This window comes from Erythrolamprus reginae, chromosome 4, assembly GCF_031021105.1.
Source record: "Erythrolamprus reginae isolate rEryReg1 chromosome 4, rEryReg1.hap1, whole genome shotgun sequence".
Classification (NCBI taxonomy): Eukaryota; Metazoa; Chordata; class Lepidosauria; order Squamata; family Dipsadidae; genus Erythrolamprus; species Erythrolamprus reginae.
In genome coordinates, this window is record NC_091953.1 from 60,579,862 (window position 1) to 60,600,907 (window position 21,046).

General features: G+C 37.9%; 1 long non-coding RNA gene across 1 annotated transcript in view; it reads left to right on the forward strand.

Annotated features, from left to right (window-relative positions):
- Window positions 1–21,046, forward strand: part of LOC139167313 (uncharacterized) — a 57,164-nt gene that overhangs the window by 18,026 nt on the left and 18,092 nt on the right. Inside the window, exons 2-3 of the long non-coding RNA XR_011559101.1 lie at window positions 9,109–9,322; window positions 20,407–20,552. This is a non-coding gene — a long non-coding RNA (uncharacterized lncRNA). The remainder of the gene's footprint in view (window positions 1–9,108; window positions 9,323–20,406; window positions 20,553–21,046) is intronic.

A 21,046-nucleotide genomic window follows, 5' to 3' on the forward strand; every position in this document is an offset into this window, starting at 1 on the left:
CTGTAAACTGCTTAGAGAGGGCTGTAAAGCATTGTGAAAAAGTATGTAAGTCTAAGTGCTATTGCTTTTGCTATTTATTACTCCAAGATGCTCAAACCTAACAATGGACCATTCTTTAAATTGCAGCAAACACATAACTGCTCCTGATCCTACCTATTCAAGCAAAGATTTTGATGGGGCAAAATAAGGATTTATTTGAATTTATACTAACATATATCTAGAGAAGTTAATAAAAAGAAAATGTGGCTCAAAATGCACACCCTTTCTAAACTTAGCTTTTCTGCATCATCAACTGTGTCAGATACTAGAAATCTGATTCCAGAGAGCCACTCAAGGCTGAACTCTTAAAGAATGTCTTTCATCCTAATCATGGCTTCAGTGAGAAGGCTTGTTTACAGTCTGGAATCACTCCACCCTATTCTCTGTCTGACTTGTCACACATTACCTTTCTCTTCAAATGCCCAAGACTTTTTTGACGAGAAATGCACAAAGCAATGTAATCCCTTCTTTTTCGCTGTCACAGGTTTTCTTGAGGAGGATCGTATTAGAAATTCTGCTTGGGATCAGTGTTATTATAATTCTAGAGAGATATCCAAAAGTGTTTCTTTCTTTTAAAAAGGAAATTCTGCCATGCAGCTTTTGTATACAAGGCTACATCAGAGGTACCCACAGTGCTCCTGAAAATATAAGGGTATTATCCAATCAGAGATTGTATTGGATACAAATCCCACATAATAAATAATGATGAGTGAAAGAAGCAAAATATGATGATAGGGATATATCTTTAGTATCTTTCACTCACCAATGACAGTCAAAGGGTCATCAGTCAATTAACTCATAGAATTTTATTAGCAACCTACCCATAAAATCTACAACTATCCAGAATTCCCACCTTCCTCGTCTTTAGCAAATTTCTCAAAACCCACTTCTGTCGTTAGGCATGGTCTGTATGAGATGTATGATTGTTTTTTATATTAAGGGTCTTAAATCTGTTTTAATTTTTGGATTTGTATTATTACTTGTTGTAAGCCACTCCGAGAGGGGTGGCATACAAATCTAATAAGTAAGTAAGTAAGTAAGTAAGTAAGTAAGTAAGTAAGTAAGTAAGTAAGTAAGTAAGTAAGTAAGTAAGTAAGTAAGTAAATAAATAAGTAAATAAATAAATAAAACATACATACATACATACATACATACATACATACATACATACATACATGCATGCATACCCAGATTGAGGGGTAGGGGGGCAACCCAGGAAGGAGAGCAGGGGAAACGCAAAGCAAATTGTCACCCCAGCGAATGACACTGGTGAGGTTGTAAGTCGAGGACTTAACAGTTCACTTGAATGATGATGATCGTTCAAGCCACTCCCACCTGGTCACATGGCCGGCAAGCCACACCCACAAAATAAATCACACCCACAGTGTGGCAGTAAAGATTTTGGCAGCCCATTACTGCCTAGGGGCCATTAGAGTTAACATCTAATCACGGCTGAATTGCGATTTGCTTGGTATGTATGTGTGTATGATTGTACAATTTAGTTTAGGGATTTTATTGATTAGTTTAATGGGGTTTTATTGTTTTTACTGCTTTATATTTGACTTTCACTGTATCATTGTATCATTTTATTGTTGTAAGCCACTGTGAGTCCCATGGGATTAGGCGACATATAAGTCAAATAAAATACATTAATTATTGGTACCAATAAAGGAGAATATTGTATTTTTGTATTATTTCTTTCTCCATGGTATCCATAATGGAAATTTCTCCATGTATCAAAAGGTACGTGAGAGGGAATCCGAGTTCTATATTGTCATGCATTACCATCAAAGTTAAGGCACTCTAGGTGAAGTTTCTATAATGCTATAACCCTAACACAGCTGATTTATAATACAGCCTATTGTCAATTAAAACAAAATAAATTGCTTGTGGGGAATGTTAACAACATTTTTAATTGAAAAATTATTTAATCACTTCAAACCAATTGAAGGGAAACAGTGATTTCCCCCCTGTGGATGGTGGGGTGTTTTTGTTGTTGTTGTTGTTATTTTTGCATTTAAGGAATTTCAGAGTTGTACTATAGTAGGCATTATAATACAGAAATGTGTCTCTATTATAGCCATAGCTGTACAGTTTTCCCTTGATTTTTGCAGGGGATGTGTTCTGAGACCGCCCACGAAATTCGAATTTCCACGTAGAGTTGCGGAAGTAAATACACCATTTTTGGCTATGAACAAGCCTTCCCTTAACACTTTAAACCCCTATATTACCATTTCCCATTCCCTTAACAACCATTTACTCACCATTATTACTGGTACTAACCATTGAATAAGACACATAGTGATCCTGATATTTATAAACATAATTATTTATTAACAATAATAATTATTTTTTGTTATTTGCAAAAATTATTAGTTTGGCGATGACGTATGATGCCATTGGGCAGGAAAAACCGTGGTATAGAAAAAAACCTGCAAAGTATTTTTTTAATTAACATTTTTTGAAAAACCGTGGTATAGGCTATTTGCAAAGTTTGAACCCGCAAAAATCGAGGGAACACTGTATATTATACAAGGTCTTTTATTGGGGTAGTTGATGTGAATTGATGGACTATATGCATTTTTCCTGATTCCACTGTGTATGTCAGTCATAATATTTTCTCCATTCACTGGCATATTTTCATCAGCAGTATTCATTTGGGATAGCGTTTAGGTGGCATTTTTAGGAGCGGTGTTTTTTGCCTATCTCATACCAATAATAGGATCTTCCATCAAGTCCTACAGTTTAACAGCAGGAGCCTACAGACCGGCAGGGTTGTGGCAATAATAGAGGCCATTTCAATGTAGGACCTTAATTTTTTCTTCCTTTTCTGTTGAGGGCTAGTTTTAACTGGTAAAAAAATGCATATTAGGTCCAGTGGATTCTAAATGCAACCACCTAACCACATTTTCACTTTAAAAAGCAAACATATTTTCTGCTGAAATTCTGTGGTTTGCCATTGAATTTCAAAATGTTGAGCCTCAAGGGTTGAAAAATGGAGCTGGAAGGCGGCCCAGTCAGCCCACGAAATAGCTACCATTGCTCATGTCTGTTACAGCTTTGCTGTTGGTGGATCATAAGTTCTTTTGCCCTTTTACAAAAATATAGCAACTGAAAGTAATAATATGCAGGTAATCCTTGATGTACGACCAGTTAGTTAATAATGGTTCAATGTTATAATAGCCTTTGAAAAAGTGACTTATAACTTGTAGTTGCACTTATGAGACCTATAATTACGTGATTGCAATTTGGGCACTAGTCAACCAACTCACCTTCCAACCAGTTGCAACATATTGCACTCATGATTTGTGTCCTTATTCTTGCTGATTTCCAGCAAAAAAATGCCCATTGGGAATGATGGAGTCACTTAACAAACGTGGTATACACTTAACAACTACATGATTGGTTTAGCAACCAGAGTGATTTGCTTAACAACTGCTTTAAACATTGTAAAATTGGGATTGATCCAACTTACAGCCAAAACCATTTACAATTAAAATTCCCCTCCCAATTTTGGATGTAAGTCTAGAATTATTGGTAGAACTGTGGTTTTTTACTGCATATTTCTACCTCTAAACATAAAAAAAATAAAGGTAAAATTCCATCTTTTTATTATTAAAAAGTAATATCCCAAATAAAGAAATTATATTGGAGTCTTTGTTTGTTTGTTTGTTTGTTTGTTTATTTATTTATTGATTGATTTATTGGTTTATTTATTTATTTATTTATTTATTTATTTATTCATTCATTCATTCATTCATTCATTCATTCATTTATTTATTGGATTTGTATGCCGCCCCTCTCTGTGGACTCGGGGCGGCTAACAACAGTGACAAAAACAGAATGTAAAAATCCAATACTAAAACAGCTAAAAAACCTTGTTATAAAACCAATCATACATACAAACATACAATGCATAAATTGTAGAAGCGTAGGGGGAAAGATTATCTTAGTTCCCCCATGCCTGATGGCAGAGGTGGGTTTTGAGGAGCTTATGAAAGGCGAGGAGGGTGGGGGCTATTCTAATCTCTGGGGGGAGTTGGTTCCAGAGGGCCGGGGCCACCACAGAGAAGGCTCTTCCCCGGGCCCCACCAACCGACATTGTTTAGTTGACAGGACCCGGAGAAGGCCAATTCTGTGGGACCTAACTGGTTGCTGGGATTCGTGCGGCAGAAGGTGGTCCCTGAAATAATCTGGCCTGGTGCCATGAAGGGCTTTATAGGTCATAACCAACACTTTGAATTGTGACCGGAAACTGATCGGCAACCAATGCAGACTGCGGAGTATTGGTGTGACATGGGCATATTTAGGGAAGCCCATGATTGCTCTCGCAGCTGTATTCTGCATGATCTGAAGTTTCCAAACACTTTTCAAAGGTAGTCCCATGTAGAGAGCGTTACAGTAGTCGAGCCTTGAGGTGATGAGGGCATGAGTGACTGTGAGCAGTGATTCCCGGTCCAAATAGGGCTGCAATTGGTGCACCAGGCGTGTTCTCTGAGCTTGCTTGTTTGATTGCAGATATTTCATCACTAATTATGTAATGAAGCATCTATAGTTCAGAAAGCACCAGGAATTCCACAGTTCACCTCTGAGCTCTCTCTATATCGTCCCTTCCATTAGGAACATACTATTCAACTAACCACTGTAGTACAATATTGAAATATTAATTTAATGATATTGAAGAAACAAAAGAGACAAATGCAGAACACTAATTGTTTTATACTGTAATTGGCAAAGTGTAAAGAATGTTCGCTACACCTCACGCTAAAGCAAAATGTGGAGGTGTAGACATTGTTATGAACTGTAGCGCTATGTATATCTACATTGATTTTTTAAAGCGATGCTTGAAATAGCTCCAACCCTCAGAGACTTTAATCTCATACCTTTATATTAAATATATTAAAGTAATAAATAGCAAAAAAAAAGCAGGAGTGAAATCCAGCAGGTTCTGACAGGTTCTGGAGAACTGGTAGCAGAAATTTTGAGTAGTCTGGAGAACTGTCAAATATCATCTGTCTGGTGGGAATGGAGATTTTGCAATACCCTTTCCCAGGAGTGGGGAAGAAATGGGGATTGTATAGTATCCTTCCCCTGGAGTGGGGTGGGAATGCAGATTTTGCGGTATCCTTCCCCTGCCACGCCCACCAAGCCACACCCATCAAACCACACCACGCCCATCAAGCCGTGCCCACAGAATCAGTAGTAAAAAAAATGGATTTCGCCGCTGCAAGAAAGCAATACATTATATTTTTCAAGAAATGGATCGGTGTGTGTGTATGTGCATGTGTGTGTGGCATTTGAGGTTTGTTTTGAGAAACATTTATCATATATTATATTAAAATGGGTGAGTGAGTAAGAGAGGGAGAGGGAGAAGGGAGGGAGGGAGAGAAAGGGAACAATAGAATTAGACACTGTTGTGATTTAGGGAGATGTCTATAACAACCAGCTAACGAGATCTCAGAAATGTCTTGATGATCTGCTCTAATTGCTCTGTATAATTGGAGACTGTTTGGTCCAATCTCCACTCACCAAGTGAAGTATTTCAAAGCTGCCAATCTGCCAACTACACAAGTACTGCTCTAATTGAATTACATTGTTCCTATTTATTTATTTAAATATTAATTATTAAAAGATTATGGAAGTCAGTATCAGTTGAGAATGCTGATTATCAAAAAGCTGACAGTGAAATGGCAGAAATAATAATAATAATTTATTGGATTTGTATGCCGCCCCTCTCCGCAGACTTGGGGCGGCTAACAACAATAATAAACCCAACATGTATAATCCAATAATAAAAACAACTAAAAACCCCTATTATAAAACCAAACATATGCACAAACATACCATGCATAACTTGTAATGGCCTAGGGGGAAGAGCTATCTCAACTCCCCCATGCCTGGCGGTATAAATGAGTCTTGAGTAGTTTACGAAAGACAGGGAGGGTGGGGGCAGTTCTAATCTCTGGGGGGGAGTTGGTTCCAGAGGGCCGGGGCTGCCACTGAGAAGGCTCTTCCCCTGGGGCCCACCAAACGACATTGTTTAGTCGACGGGACCCGGAGAAGGATGAAGGTTATACACAATTCATTAGTGGGTTTATTAGAGGTAATGCCATTTGATTATTTTATATTTTCACATTTAATGCTTCAAATTATCTCCAAAGGGTTCTTTTAAATAATTGTATATTTGTATATTTAACCATTTTTCCAGCTCCTTTGAACAATTAGTCAGGATGGGAAAATTTTGACTTTTCTAAAATCAACACCCAGCCAGTTCTCCTTTATTTTCTCCCGGAAAATCTTTGAGTGGAGTTCAAGGCATTCTCAAGGAAGAGGGCAATTCTGCATCATACTCTTTTAGAATGGAAAAGTACTTGGAAAGGACTTGGAGTATAAGTAATCAACCTCCTTAATCCTACTTGCCTTTTCCCAGTGTGCTTCTGTTACAATTTCTCCTCTCATGGCTTAATAACTACTGTATTGCATTCAAAATGAGGTTCAATTGCTTAAATATTAGCAATCCATATCATCTCCACTCTAGAGCCTGTCCCACTTATTAGCTTTCTTTTGCTTGTTGCTAGAGATGGTAAAGGAGATGGAACCTCTTCAGTTTTGTCAACATTGATTTAGATATGGTCCTTTAGCTCTAGCCAGAAAGGTCTGTGTTGGATTTTTTTGTGAAGGAAAACCAAAGATGATGCTTCTAAGCATGGATAGCAATAACATTCCTTTGAAGAGTTCATTAACTCTTTGATTAGTAGCACCTTCTTTTATCTCTTGTCATAGCACAGAATTTTTGAATCACAATTGAAGGAGATTTTATCTTTGTGCAATTTCACTCTCAGCTACTAAGTACCTGATAAGCTATTGACTGACAAGGAGCCTGTTTCTCAGGCTTCAGTCATTTCTTTGGCTATTTTTGTCCCTGTTCGGCCATCAACCGTAGGAGCTGCAAATGCATCTGAATGCGTCTCATTGTTCGCTGAAGTATGAGACTATCAATGAGTTGGGTCTTCTCATCTAACAGCTCACAAGTGTTCTCACAATCTGATTTCTTCCACCAGGAAACAACAGCCAATGACTAAACAGGCAGCCATCAACTCTCTAGTAACCAAAAAGACATCATATAGCAATAACACGTAGAATAGCCCGGTGCACATATGCTGGAGAGAGTTAAGTTCCCTGATAGTGGCCTCCAATATGAACCTGAAAACTTGAAAGAAAAAATAGTTGATCCTGGTGACTGACTCAAATTGGATCCTGCAACATATTTAATGGTTTTGGATGGGGTGAATAACAGATGAATGGTTAAATTATTATGATCAATAGTAATCATAAATGCTATGATTACTGTTGATATATTGGTGTCTAAAATGTAAATATATCTAAATATTCATCCCAATAAGATAATTTTAAAAATTTCAGTTATCAAAAATACACTATTGTAGAGAGTGGCAGTTTAATTATTTTTCTTGTACTCGTCATTAGAGCTCCAATTTTCTAAAGTTGTGCTCTTGAGCTGTGGTTTTAAGAGTTCAGATTACAACATTTCCGCAAAATAAACATTTTCCACACTGATTTCCCCACAATTAGATTTTTTTCCGAACTGATTTTCTAGTTAATAGCTCCTGGTTCCTTGTGGATTTTGGCAAGTCACTTTAAGGCAATTCATATTAAAAACTCCTCTAAACTAGGAGTCTCCAAATTTGGCAACTTTAAGGCTTGTGACATTCAACTCCCAGAATTCCTCAGCCAGCAAAGTTGGCTTAGGAACTCTGGAAGTTGAAGTCCACAAGTCTTAAAGTTGCTAAGGTTGGAGACCCCTGCTCTAAATCATCTCTTCATGTGGCTCAGTTCTCTTGCTGTATGTACAGTGGTACCTCATCTTACGAAGCCTCTTCTAACGAACTTTTCAAGATACAAACCCGGTGTTTAAGATTTTTTTGCCTCTTCTTCCAAACTATTTTCACCTTATGAACCCAAGCAGCTGCTGCTGGGATGAAGGGGTTTCTTTTTTTCCCCTTTTTTGAAGAAAGAAAAGGGAGGGGCAGCTTGGAGGAAGAAAGATTTTGCAGAGAACAACGTGCTTGCAAAGGCATTGAAAGGGTGTCTTTTGAAGAAAGAAAAGGGAGGGGCTGCTTGGAGGAGGAAAGATTTTGCAGAGAACAACGTGCTTGCAAAGGCACTGAAACGGTGTCTTTTGAAGAAAGAAAAGGGAGGGGCTGCTTGGAGGAGGAAAGATTTTGCAGAGAACAACGTGCTTGCAAAGGCACTGAAAGGGTGTCTTTTGAAGAAAGAAAAGGGAGGGGCGCCCCCCTTGCCTTTCTTCCTTCCCACTCACCTTTTAGCCTAGCCTTGCTTCTTCCACCCATCCCCTTTAGCTGCTCCTCCCTGCCCTCTGTTCACCTCCCTTCTAAAGTTTGGGATTTTCCTGAAGGATTTGCATGCATTATTTGCTTTTACATTGATTCCTATGGGAAACATTGTTTCGTCTTACGAACTTTTCACCTTACGAACCTCCTCCTGGAACCAATTAAGTTTGTATGATGAGGTACCACTGTATTTGCTTTTATGCATTCGTTCTTAGCACACTGGAGAACTGTTCCAGTTCAGTCTGTTTGTCTTCTCTTCATGTCCCTACTCTTTCATGTGAGAAGCCTATTCTTATTTTAAAATGATAAATATTTATGAAAGAAAATTCAGGCCTGCAGTGAAATTCAGACAAGAATAGACTCCACCCTATAGAAAAAAGGTAACAAAGGCAATTAAAATTGTATGTTACGAATTATAAAGTCATAAGAGAAGGAAAACATTGCTTAGGACATATGTTGGGTAATTTATGGAAGGACACAATGCCAAAGCCTGAGTTTTAAAAAAATAATCTATTTGCTGCAAGGCAAGTTTATTCTGACCTAATTTGAAAAGCCCTTTCAGCCTTGGCTATGTGCCCATTAAGAGAACATCATATTATCTAGCAATATGTTCTAGTGGTCATGGTGACCTTATGCATGAAACATTATATTTTTGATGCTTGCTTGCTTTCTCTCTTCCTTTCTTTTTTTTCCCTTCCAGCAATTGTGTGTTCAGCAGCTCCAGTGTTTTGGCTGGTATTTTGCCCCAAAGCATGAAGACAGATCCTTGGCTTGTCCCCGTATTAAGCTGTGCTGCCAAGCCCTCTGGAATGTCTATGCAGAATTAATGTTTAGATGCCATGTGAGATGCATCTTTCATTACAGCCTATGATTCAGACAGGCTGATAGAATGAATCTGCCCTTCCTTACAACAGGTAAACTGTGATTGAACTTTCACTGGCGTATATTCTTGCTTGATGAGACATGCTTTGAATTACATAAGATTAAAAGATACTTTTTTCTCCAGACATAACTGGTGAGAAATCTACATGTAGCAACAGGTTGTATTTCAACTACAAAAAAAAAGAATCAGCTAAAAAAATCAGAGATAAGAGCCATTTCTATGGTTGTTGCTTTATTCTAAAATGTTTTCAGAAATCACCTTTATAACAGTTTGAGGAAGATTCCAGGTTTAATTTAAATGCATTCTGAGAAAAGAGTTTGCAATGTAACTACTATTACAATATTTAAACTTTTCAAAATGAGGGTATATTCTATGCAGTGGTTCTCAATCTGGGGTCGGGACCCCTTTGGTCAAAAGACAAATTTCCCATGGTGTTAGGAACTAAAGCTTCTATTCTGGCACCTTGGAACATATTTTTACAATCCAACAAATCACATGTTTACAGTGGGGGTGTCCCTCTGACCTTCCTGCCAATCAGCTTAAAGCTCTGTTGGGAGAATTGGCACTAGACTTATGATTGGGAGTCACCACAACATGAGGAACTGTATTAAGCAGTCGCGCATTAGAAAGGTTGAGAACTACTAATAGAAAATGATGTATATTTATGAGCACATAACAATTCACAAGATGTCAAATATAATATATACTGTATTTGTACATCATACAATGCAAGCACATGGAAAGATAAACATTGGGTGTACAATCTAAGTATCTCATATACTATAATATGTATCTCATGAAACAGCAGTTGACAAAATGATTGGCATCATGAGAATACCCTAAAATCAAGAAGAAAAGAAGAAAAAGCTTCCTCCCTTTTCCAGCACATTAAAAAAAACAGGACATAAAATTGACTTCGAAAAAACTAAATTAATCTCCAAAACTGAACACCTATACAAAAGAATAATCATGGAAGCCATAGAAATAGAAAAAACTCCTCCTAAATATGAATAAATGTGATGATACCTCCTGCCTACCAGACATTTGGAAGCTGACCTTAGTCAAAAAACGAATCACAATCACAACTCCACCATGTCAATCATCTAACCAAATGTGATTCCACCAACCAATCAACACAGACCTCAACACAGACATCCAACCTACTTGCAGCAGTTGAGCCAGAATTCCATACCCCCCACCACTATTTATAAGGAAAAAACGGTAGTTGCAAACAAATTGTATTCACAGTAACATAAAGCCAAACACTTCAGCCTGAGGATGGCGAATGTAATCTCGCTGAAACGTTGCAAAAACACTCAAAAACTTGAATGCACAAACTTAGGAAGGCGTGGTCCTTCAAAAAATATATGCTGTTGTCCAATTCATTTGTGGACAAAGAGATGGCTCTGCAGTCCAGTCTAGAATCGCAGAGTCTAACACAATGGAGGCATTGAAAGTCCATTGTTGTAGTAACTGTGGATCTTATCCTGTGATGCTATAAATGTTTGGCTGCAGCTGTCTTCAAAATAAGTGGAAGTTCTGTAGCAAAGGATTCATCGGCAAGTTCTGTCAACTGCCACAACCTCTGGTTCCCTTGGCTAGATGCAGCAGTGGGCTTCTAGCCGGAACGCTAAATTGGATTCACCGCCATGGCTCGTGTTTCTGCACCTGTGGAGGTAGCAAAATCACGCACAGAGCCGCAGGTGCTACCTCCATAGGTGCAGAAGCAAAATTGCGCTATCCCCCGCAAGTACTCATAAGCCGCCACGGTGAGTCCAATATAGCATTCTGGCTAGAAGCCCACCCCTGGCTAGATGTCAGAGTGGTGTATGGTTTCCCCCCTCCCCCAGTGTCCTTGTAGGGCTTGCATAGTCCACCTAAATGTTTCTTCCCAGACTTCAGTTCACTGTTGAGCAACTAAATAAATAAAGCCATGAACGCTAATGCCAGGAGCGACAGCAGCAACCAGATATGTCGAATATAAGTACAGTCTCTCATTCTGATTCATTTGGAAAAGCAGCGGTGACAGTTTATTTTCATAAGTTTTAATGCAAACTATGTTTAAATGTTAGTAGAGCCATCATATTTTATCATTTGATTTCTACTTTCATCCTCTGTAGACCATCATACGTGCTCGTTTGTAAGATCCAAATAAAGAAAGCTAAAAATGCTTGTTTAGAGGAAATACTATTTCAAGCTAAGCAAATATACATTGTGAACACTCAGACAGTTCGCCTTGTTTATCATTTCTGTAAATGCAGGAGAGAAATGTGGAGTCTGAAATGGTGAAAAAATAACAGATTGCTCTGCCACCTATTGGCATGTTCATGAAATCCTTTTGAAAAAAAATCACTATATTTTCATATGTCAAGTTTTCAAAGTGTGATTTTAATGAGTTTCCCCTTCAAAAGATGCACTTAGTGGTTCTTTGTGTATTCTTTTTTTAATATTTGTTTGGGAAAGTTTTGTTTAAGAGCATGTTTGCAACCTCTCCCACTAATCCTGTTTCTGCCAATCTAAAACTCCCACAGATGTTTGGATTGCATCATAGTATTGCCAAAATGGAAGAAAGAAATGGTATAAATGGAACTCTCAGACCTCATACATGTGAACTATGCTTGCTATCTCCCTTTCTTCTCAGTTCTATGTATCCCGATTTGTTTGTTTGTTTAAGCTTTATGCTATAATTCATCTCAATACATGGGAATTAGCATCACCGCCACTAGTCTTTCCTTTGCTTTGCTCATTCCAGTCACTAATGTCATGCAATTGCATATAAGGGGAAGACTGAGCAAAATGACCACTTCGTTTCAGAAAGAAATGACTAAAAATTCTAAAAGTAGCACACAAAAGCTTGGCTGCTGCTCCTTAAAGGCATTTCTGTCAAAGCAAAGGCAAATAATGGATTTTGAAACGTGATCCCAAACGACCCTCCTTTTCTTGATCTTGTTAGGCCGCGCTTTCATGCTGGGGATGGAGAAATGAATCCTCTTTAGCAATTTGACATTCAAAATAAAGTAAAGTATAAAAATTTGCAATACTTTGAGCTTTCCACACTGTGTCCAGAGACAACAGTAAACAACACTGAGTGCTTCTACAACGTACAAAGGCTTCTAAAGGCAATAATGCAGCAAATGTGATTTTGCTTTTAGATTCAGAAAGTGAGATAAGTGGTTTAGTTCCCCTTTAAATTCATGGCTATTAAATGCATTTTAGCCATCCCGGTACTCTATTGCTTGCGGACTGTTCACCTGACCAATGTCATCCAAGACTACCTCTCCAAGCACTCTGTACTGTGCTAATTGATCTCTTAATTGGCTCAGTCAACACAGCAGACTCCATCGCACAACAAGCACTAATTGCTACAAGCTAGCTTTTCAAATGTTAAGTACCTTGAAGAATGAGCTTCTTGCACTGACTCCACATCGCATGGCAGGTTTCAGAAGGCAGATTAATATGTGAGCTTTCCTCTCAAAACTTTGGCCTGCTTTCTTTCCCTCGCTGATTCTTTCTTCTTTACTACTTACATACGTCTAAAACCTTTTTTAGAAATATAAACCTATAATGTGGAGTTTGATTTTTTTAAAAAACATTGTAGTGTAGATCAGTGATTTTCAGCCTTTTTTGAGCCGCGGCACATTTTTTACATTTACAAAATCCTGGGGCACACCACCAACCAAAATGACACTCTAACTATAGATAACATTGTGATGCATTGTGTATCACCCTCTGCAGGGGCCTCTTATGAAAAGAAAATGATCAAATATCTATATACACCATCAGGATAGACATAACCAGCTGGGGTTGAGGCTTCATCTAGTGGTGGCAACATTTACCTCCAGTCCTGAACAGGATTACAAATCAAGACCATGGGGAGGAGTAGCAGCTTCAACTACTCGCCGTGGCCACACAATGCCAAGTGTGCGGCAGCCCAAACGGGGACCTTACTGGGTGTGGATGAGAGGCGGCCTGCTATTGGCTCATCGCTAGTGGTCGGGATGAGTCGTAGACTGTGATTGGTCAGTGAGCGTTCCCTGTGCCTCCACTTTTTCTGTCGCTGACAGCTGGAGGGATTGTGAGGGGAATGTTTATGTTCGGATGGAGGCAGCTGGCGGCAGGCCAGATAAATGGCCTCTGCGTGCTGGATATGGGCCGTATCCGGCACGGTGGCCATAGTTTGGGGGCCCATGTTTAATTTCCCCATGGCACACCTGACCATGTCTCATAGCCCACAAGTGTGCCGCGGCACATTGGTTGAAAAACACTGGTGTAGATGATGACAACAATGTTGCTTCTTCATTCCAAATTTACACTCAGATTAATGTTTTTATAGGTAGGCAAGTTCATTCTCTCATAGCAAGTCAATTTAGTCTACCTTTTCACTGGTAATTTTGAAGTCCTTCCAAGAGCAGACAAATGACCCAGTTTGAAACACAAATGAGTCAAAAAGGTAATTTAGTTTTTATACAGTAATGTAACTGAAACTATTAAATGAAGACAGTTTAATGGCATTTTTACTGTGATAGATCTGAATATTAATTGATAGACTCTGTTCCTCACGTAAGATATTATCAAAGTAGGCAGTTTAATGGCAATAGACCTAAATGTTTTAAGTACGGGCTTTTTTTAATGTAATTTGGCAGGAGAATTGGTGAAAGGAGAACATTGGCTAGTAAATTTAATTTGTCTTTTACAGAGAAGAAAGTCCAAAATGAGTGAATATTATGGTACTGTCCTGGCAGAGACCTGTGATAATCATGGCCTATTGCATATGTTTTCGCTTCCAAGGACATTCTAAAGCCATTTATTCATATTGCAGGTGGGCTCAGGAGGGCTGGTTCTAGGTAGTAGAAGGGCTTATAAACAGAATAATCAATCTTGATTGGTCAGGTAGGAAGATCTGAATACAGTGCAAAAATCTGCATGTGGTCATGACTACATCTCAGTTTTATTAAGATACTGCATGCTATTTGTGGCTTCTAAAACTAAGCAGTGAGAGAATCACACTTTGTTGAGTACATGAAAAGGAAATTGTTTCTTAGTTTCTAAAGAAATTATAATAAAGAAAGAAAATCATAATAAAGTTCTATTGAAAATGATGCACGACTTTTTTACTGAATTTCTCATACTTTGAGATGTGGATTTCACCTGTTGTTTATTACTTATAAGGACAAGATGGTAGGAAAAGATGCATGGTCCTGTTAAAGGCCATATGTAAAGTTAAGAGATTGATTCAGAAAGTAGTAGTTGCCTCCACACTTTGGCACAACGACCCTGAGAAATAAACTTAGTCTACCAAGCTGTCATTCTGCAGACCTTTAAAATCAAAATTAATGGGACTTTGGACCTTAAGGTGATTGGTGGATTATATCTATTATTACAATCACTTATTATTATTGTCTTAAAATTGTTTGAGATGCTCTGAATTTATCTTCCATATCCTGCTCAATTCAGTTTGGGATAGAATATATATATTGAAAAGCAGGCAGGCTATCAGACAGGGAAAAGCAGGTGTCTTCAACCTTGGTAATTTTAAGCATTGGTAATTTTAAGCCTGGAGGACTTCAATTCCTAGAATTATGGGAGTTGAAGTCCACCAGGCTTAAAGTTGCTAAGGTTGGAGATCACTGGTTTAAATGATATAATTGCTTCTTCTATTTTCTCCCCAAATCAAAGGTGAGTCAATGAAACTAACTGAAAGTAATATTGGCTTCTTGTGAATTGTAGTGGGACTAAGTTAAAATATTTCAATTGTTTCATATATATATGTCACATGTTTTTTTGCTGAATTTGAAAATTAAGGGAGACTATGATAGATCTATTTCGGCCTTATTTTGGCCTCATCAGCTAGCCATCATACCCACTGGGACTTGAACCTGCAACCTTTGCCTTGTACGGCAGAGAATTATCCTCTAGGCTACAGTATCCAATCCCTCCAGCTCTGCACCAGGGAAGGGTTATATATTTTTGTGTCGAATCACCCTGGTGTATTGAAGGAACATCACAGCTCCTTATTTGCCTCTCGGCCCAACCTAGGGCCATTTCCAAGGCAATTAATTTTATTGATAGCCAACAATTCTATCTGTATGTGTCACATGTTTTTTTGCTGAATTTGAAAATTAAGGAAGACTAGGATAGATCTATTTCGGCCTTACTTTGGCCTCGTCAGCTAGCCATACCCACTGGGCTTGAACCTGCAATCTTTGCCTTGTAAGGCAGAGAATTATCCTCTAGGCCAGTGTTTCCTGCCGCGAGACATGGTCAGGTGTGCAGCGAAGAAGGAAGCTCAGCTTCTGGTCTCACAACTTTTTGCTGAGAGTGCAAAGAGCAAAAAGTTGTGAGACCGGAAGCTGAGCTTCCTTCTTTGCGCCTTCCAAGTTTTCCGGCAGCTGCAGTGCCCCGCCCGGCTGGAGCTTCCCTGGTGACGGCAGCAGGTGAGCTTTGGGGCCCAGCGGGAGGGTGGCGGAAGTGGGAGGGCAGTGGCAGCAGCAAGAGAGGGAGAGAAAGAAAGAGAGAGGGCAGAGAGAGAAAGAGAGAGAAAGCAAAAGAGAGAGAGAGAGAGAGAGAGAGAGATAGCAAGAGAGAGAAAGAGATAGCAAGAGAGAGAGAGATAGAAAGAGAGAGGGAGAGAGGGGGAGAGAGAAAGAGGGAAAAAGACAGCAAGAGAGAGAGAGAAAGAGGGGGGAAGGAGGGTGAGGGAAAGACATAGAGGGAGGGAAGGAGGGAGAGAGAAAGAGCAAAAAAGAGAGGAAGAAAGGGAGAAACAAAGAGGGATGGAGAGAGAGAGGGAAAGAAAGAGGAAGGAAGGAAGAGAGAGAAAGAGGGAGGGAGAGAGAAATAGAGCAAAAGGGAGGAAGAGAGAGATGTTTTTTGTCCAAACTCCCCCCCCCGCTCAATGTTCCCCAGGATTTTGTAAATGTGAATAATGTGCCGCAGCTCAAAAAAGGTTGGGAAACACTGCTCTAGGCTACAGTATCCAATCCCTCCAGCTCTGCACCAGGGAAGGGTTACATATTTTTGTGTCGAATCATATATAGATATAGATATAGATATATATGATATAGATATATTATGAGCCACTCTGAGTCCTCGGAGAGGGGCGGCATACAAATCTAATAAATTGTTGTTGTTGTTGTTGTTGTTGTTGTTATTATTATTATTATTATTATTATTATTATTATTATAATATCTATACCTATGCATCAATATCTATATCTACTGTATATCTATATCTATATCTATCTATATCTCTCTATCTCTATCTATCTCTATCTATCCATCCATCCATCCATCTATCTAGATTGTTGTGTGTTCGGGGGGGTTTCTGTGTAATATTTTGAGTGTCTTTGCGATGTTTCGGCAAAATTACATTTGCCATCATCAGACTGAAGTTTTGGCTTCATGCTGCTTTGAGTATACCTTATATCGGGGTCCCCAAACTTTTTACACAGGGGGCCAGTTCTCTGTCCCTTGGACTGTTGGAGGGCCGGACTATTAAAAAAAACTATGAACAAATCCGTAGGCACACTGCACATACCTTATTTTAAAGTAAAAAACAAAATGGGAATGTACTATTTAGAGGGGGGGAAGAAGTCTGAAATTCATATATGTTTATGTTTTGTTTTTAATTTTTTTTGTTAACATCTGATTGTAGATTTTCTTGGCTTATAGAAAAATGTATAAAGAAAGAAGGAAGCACTTTGGCATAATGGTTAATAAGTTGGAAATATAATTGGTTTACTTTTTGAAGAAACATTAAGGAGGGAATATAATTAAAAGAAAATGAATGTAACTGGATGACAAAATTAGAAAAAAAACTTTTGCAACTTTTTTGATGATTGATATTAGTTACTAACAAAATACCGCATTTTATTCATAGAAAATTAGATGGAACACTGTGTTGTGTCACTCACCCGCGGACCGGATAAATGGCCTCAGTGGGCCCCATGTGGCCCGCAGGCCGTAGTTTGGGGACCGCTGCCTTATATCATCCACCTTAATGTCCTACCTGTTAACAACTACTTTAACTTCAACTGCAATAACACTAGGGCTATCAATGGACACAAACCAAATGTAATCCGATCTAATCTTGATTGCAGAAAATACAACTTCAGCAATAGAGTAGTAAATGTCTGGAACACTCTACCTAATCCTGTTAGTTTTTTCTAACCCCCATACTTTTTACCTTAAACTATCTACCATGGACCTTACATTTTCGTAAGAGATCCCTAAGAAGGCGTGCATAAGCACAACAATATGCCTACCATGCCTACTCTACTGCCCCCATTTGTATGTATGCAGAAGGCTGTGTTTATGGTAATGTTTTGCTTATTAATATTCATTTTGGTGCATTTTTTCATGTGTCCTGTTTCCTTGTACTTGTTGATAGATAGATCAATCAATCAATCAATCAATCAATCTTTAGAAGGTGTACCAAGGCTAATGCATTTTTGTAATTAAACATGGGAAACCCCAAGTGATGTTCCCAGAATAATGGATTGACTGACAAATCTACTGCAAATATAACATAAATTGAAAGGGATTGTTACATCTCAGAGACAGTAATTCTACAATGAATGTAGGAAACCCATACAACAATCCTAGTGCATGGATTTCACTTTAGTAAATGCCCAATAAGTGGGGGTGGATTTCTGTGGGTTCAGGTCAATGAATAAATATACAATAGCTTTAAATGAGTAAGACCCTCAAATTGGCACTGTGGGGTATGGCCAAGGTGGGAAGCAATAAGCAAATATCTTTTCTTTTAAATACTACATTTAAAGATGAAGCTGAGTCCAGCCAAAGCAAAATAAATGAATTTTACACATTAAAACGAAGTCTTCATACTCACTATGTTGAAGCTCCACAACTTCAGGCATGGTCAAACTCTTTCGAGTGGGGTCCAAAGCATGAACAGAAAGTTTAGAAAATTCCTTATCACCTTAAATTAATTTATAGCAATATATATCATTTCAATTTCATACTATCCACAGGTATAATATAGAGTGAAAAACAGATAAATAGTGTATCCTTTTTGTAACCTGCTAAAATCACTAATAAACATTCCCCCCTCAAGGCAGGATGGTAAAAGCCAATGTGCTATGGAAATGGGTTAGAAATAGAAGGACAAGACCTTCCAAGTTCAAACCATGATCTGATTTGTTTGTATGTGGATATACACTATTACTTGTTTGCTGGTCCTACATCATTTCCAAGAACAGTACAATAGTAATCTCATACAGTTGCCTGCATGATTTTGAGAGGAGGGCATATTTAATCCAAATTCTAGAAGGATTAATACAGGATCAAACCAAAGGTGTAGAGTGGGAAAATCTCATCTTTATTATTAGTAACTTGAGCAATAGTCAAAGACAGGCAAATAATGCAGATTTATTGTGGCTCTGTGAGAGAACAGTATGATGGGACTTTCTGTGGATAGAAATAATAGTTTAATTCATTTTAATTTATACTTGTTTAATTCTTTATGTAAAATGAATACTTAAAAAACTTGTAACATTTAATAACAAAACATTTACACTTTTGGTGAATTATCACCTGAGACTTTGCTGCATATGACCAGGGCCGCCGATAGGGCAGTATTACTGGTACAGGCGTCACGGGCCCGGCCAAATTGAAAAATGAGGGGGGGGGCAGCGAGAGTGCTAAGGAAGCTAATTGGATTCAGTTGCAAAATTGTTACAATCGGAAGCAGGCAAGAGCACAAGTCAGCAAAAATGCCTAATTTTCTCTATTCTGCCTGAAGAGCTTCATAACTGTTAAAGATGAAGTTTGGATCAGAGCTAATTTGGTATACATTTTGATTATGGTGTTAGGTTTTTTTCGAAATTGTTCCCTTCTAAGTGTGAGGAAAAGATGTGTTGCTTTGGAGTTGACATGTTTTTTGGAGCCATCTCGCCATTTTAGATTCGAGAACAAACACCATCCTGGATTCGAGAAGCAAGCATTCTGGGAAATAGGAAGATTTGAATATGCAAAGGAGAAGCTGTGTAGAGCTAAGGATTAAGGATTTTCAAAAAACAAACAATCACATCATATTTTGAGACTTGTGCAGAGAAGATCTGAAGCGGGAGTTTGTTATTTTAAATTTCACATTCTAAATTATATTAAATGCATACACAGTAATATCTCACCATATGTTTAATAGATATAATAACATCCTAGGAAAAGAAGAAAGAATAAAGAGGGAAAAAAGGTGTTGCTCTTAGAGCCATGGACATGCTATTTGTTAAGAGACATACATTACACATTTAAAAGCTTAAATATATTAAATTATGGAACTCAATAGCAGGTACATGTATGAGAAAAAATCTTGGATTTTTTGCACATTTGCTTCATAATATGGATTTGATGATACATGAGGGTATGTTCTTTTTTATAAAGCAATTTTAAAATTTTGCAAACTTTGGAAAATGCTATAAGGGGATAGGTGGAGAGGTTAATGAGAAGAAGAGGGAAGGGTTTTTTTGCTCTTCCCTCCTCTTTCTCTTCTTTTTTCTTGCACTGTGCTTTTTACACCTATGGTGGAGTTTACTATAGTTTTAAACATTATTGCGTATAATTTATCTTCTGGTTACCTGTTATTTATTGGTATTATTGTGAAAACAAATATTTTTCTAGTGTGATGCAGGAGTATTTTGTCTTTATCCTTTGTGCCATCTTATTGCTGCTTTTAATATTGTTGATGGCAAAATTAATAATATTTTGTTACTTTGGTGTATTTGCACTGTTCTGGGTATTTATTTATATGTATGTAATATGTTGATGTCATTTGAATATATTTTCTGCGTTATTAACATATTATTAATCTGTCAAACAAGTGTACCTTGTTCTAGTGGCAGGGTTTAATTTTTTTTTAATGTAAATTTAATACATAATTGGTATGTCGCAAAATAAAGTAGTTTTAAAATGGTGGGGGGGGCAGACACTTAGGCTGTATGGGGCCCCAAAATTCCTGATGGCGGCCCTGCATATGACCAAAACACCCTCATCATGATTTACTTTTATCAGTCCTTTAAAATACCTGTCTGTAAATATATATTCATTTTTTTCAATATATCACATGCTGCATCATGTTTCTTTACATCCAATCTCTAGGACTTTGTCCAGTTGAAGACTATGACCCGAACATTAGCTAGAGTACAGCATGAAATATTGTCTATGAATTCCAATAAACATTGTCTCCAAAGAGGACTTCTCAGAACTGTGGGAGTCTTTATGGGTATTTTAGCAAGATGATGCTTGTAAGTAATCTCATTCTAAAGTACTTCATTTTCAAGAATACACTTACATCACTAATTGTTTCCACAGAAACAATTTAATGCTGCAAGTTTCCATCTTGCTTCCCCTCCCTTTCCCTCTGCCTTATTTCAAAGATTCTGTTTCATTCAAAAGAATTTCTTTCTTTTGAGGTTAAACTTAAGAATTCATTTTAATTGCCACAACTGCCATTTTTTAAGACATGGTTTTAAGAAAGAATGTTACATATATTCACGAAATAATTTTCTAATGATCAAATACTAGTTTTCCGGAAACAATTGTCAATTAATCTGTTTTTGTTTCATAATAGAGAGACCAATTTTCTAAAATAATTCATGCATTCCCCTATCTTTATGTAAAACTTTGGGAATTATACGCTAGCAATGTGTAAAACTCTAACATGAAGCAACGGTGCAAGATTAATGGAGCAGCCTTCAAAGAAAGGTTTTGAAACAAAGCATGAACTAGATAGCTACAT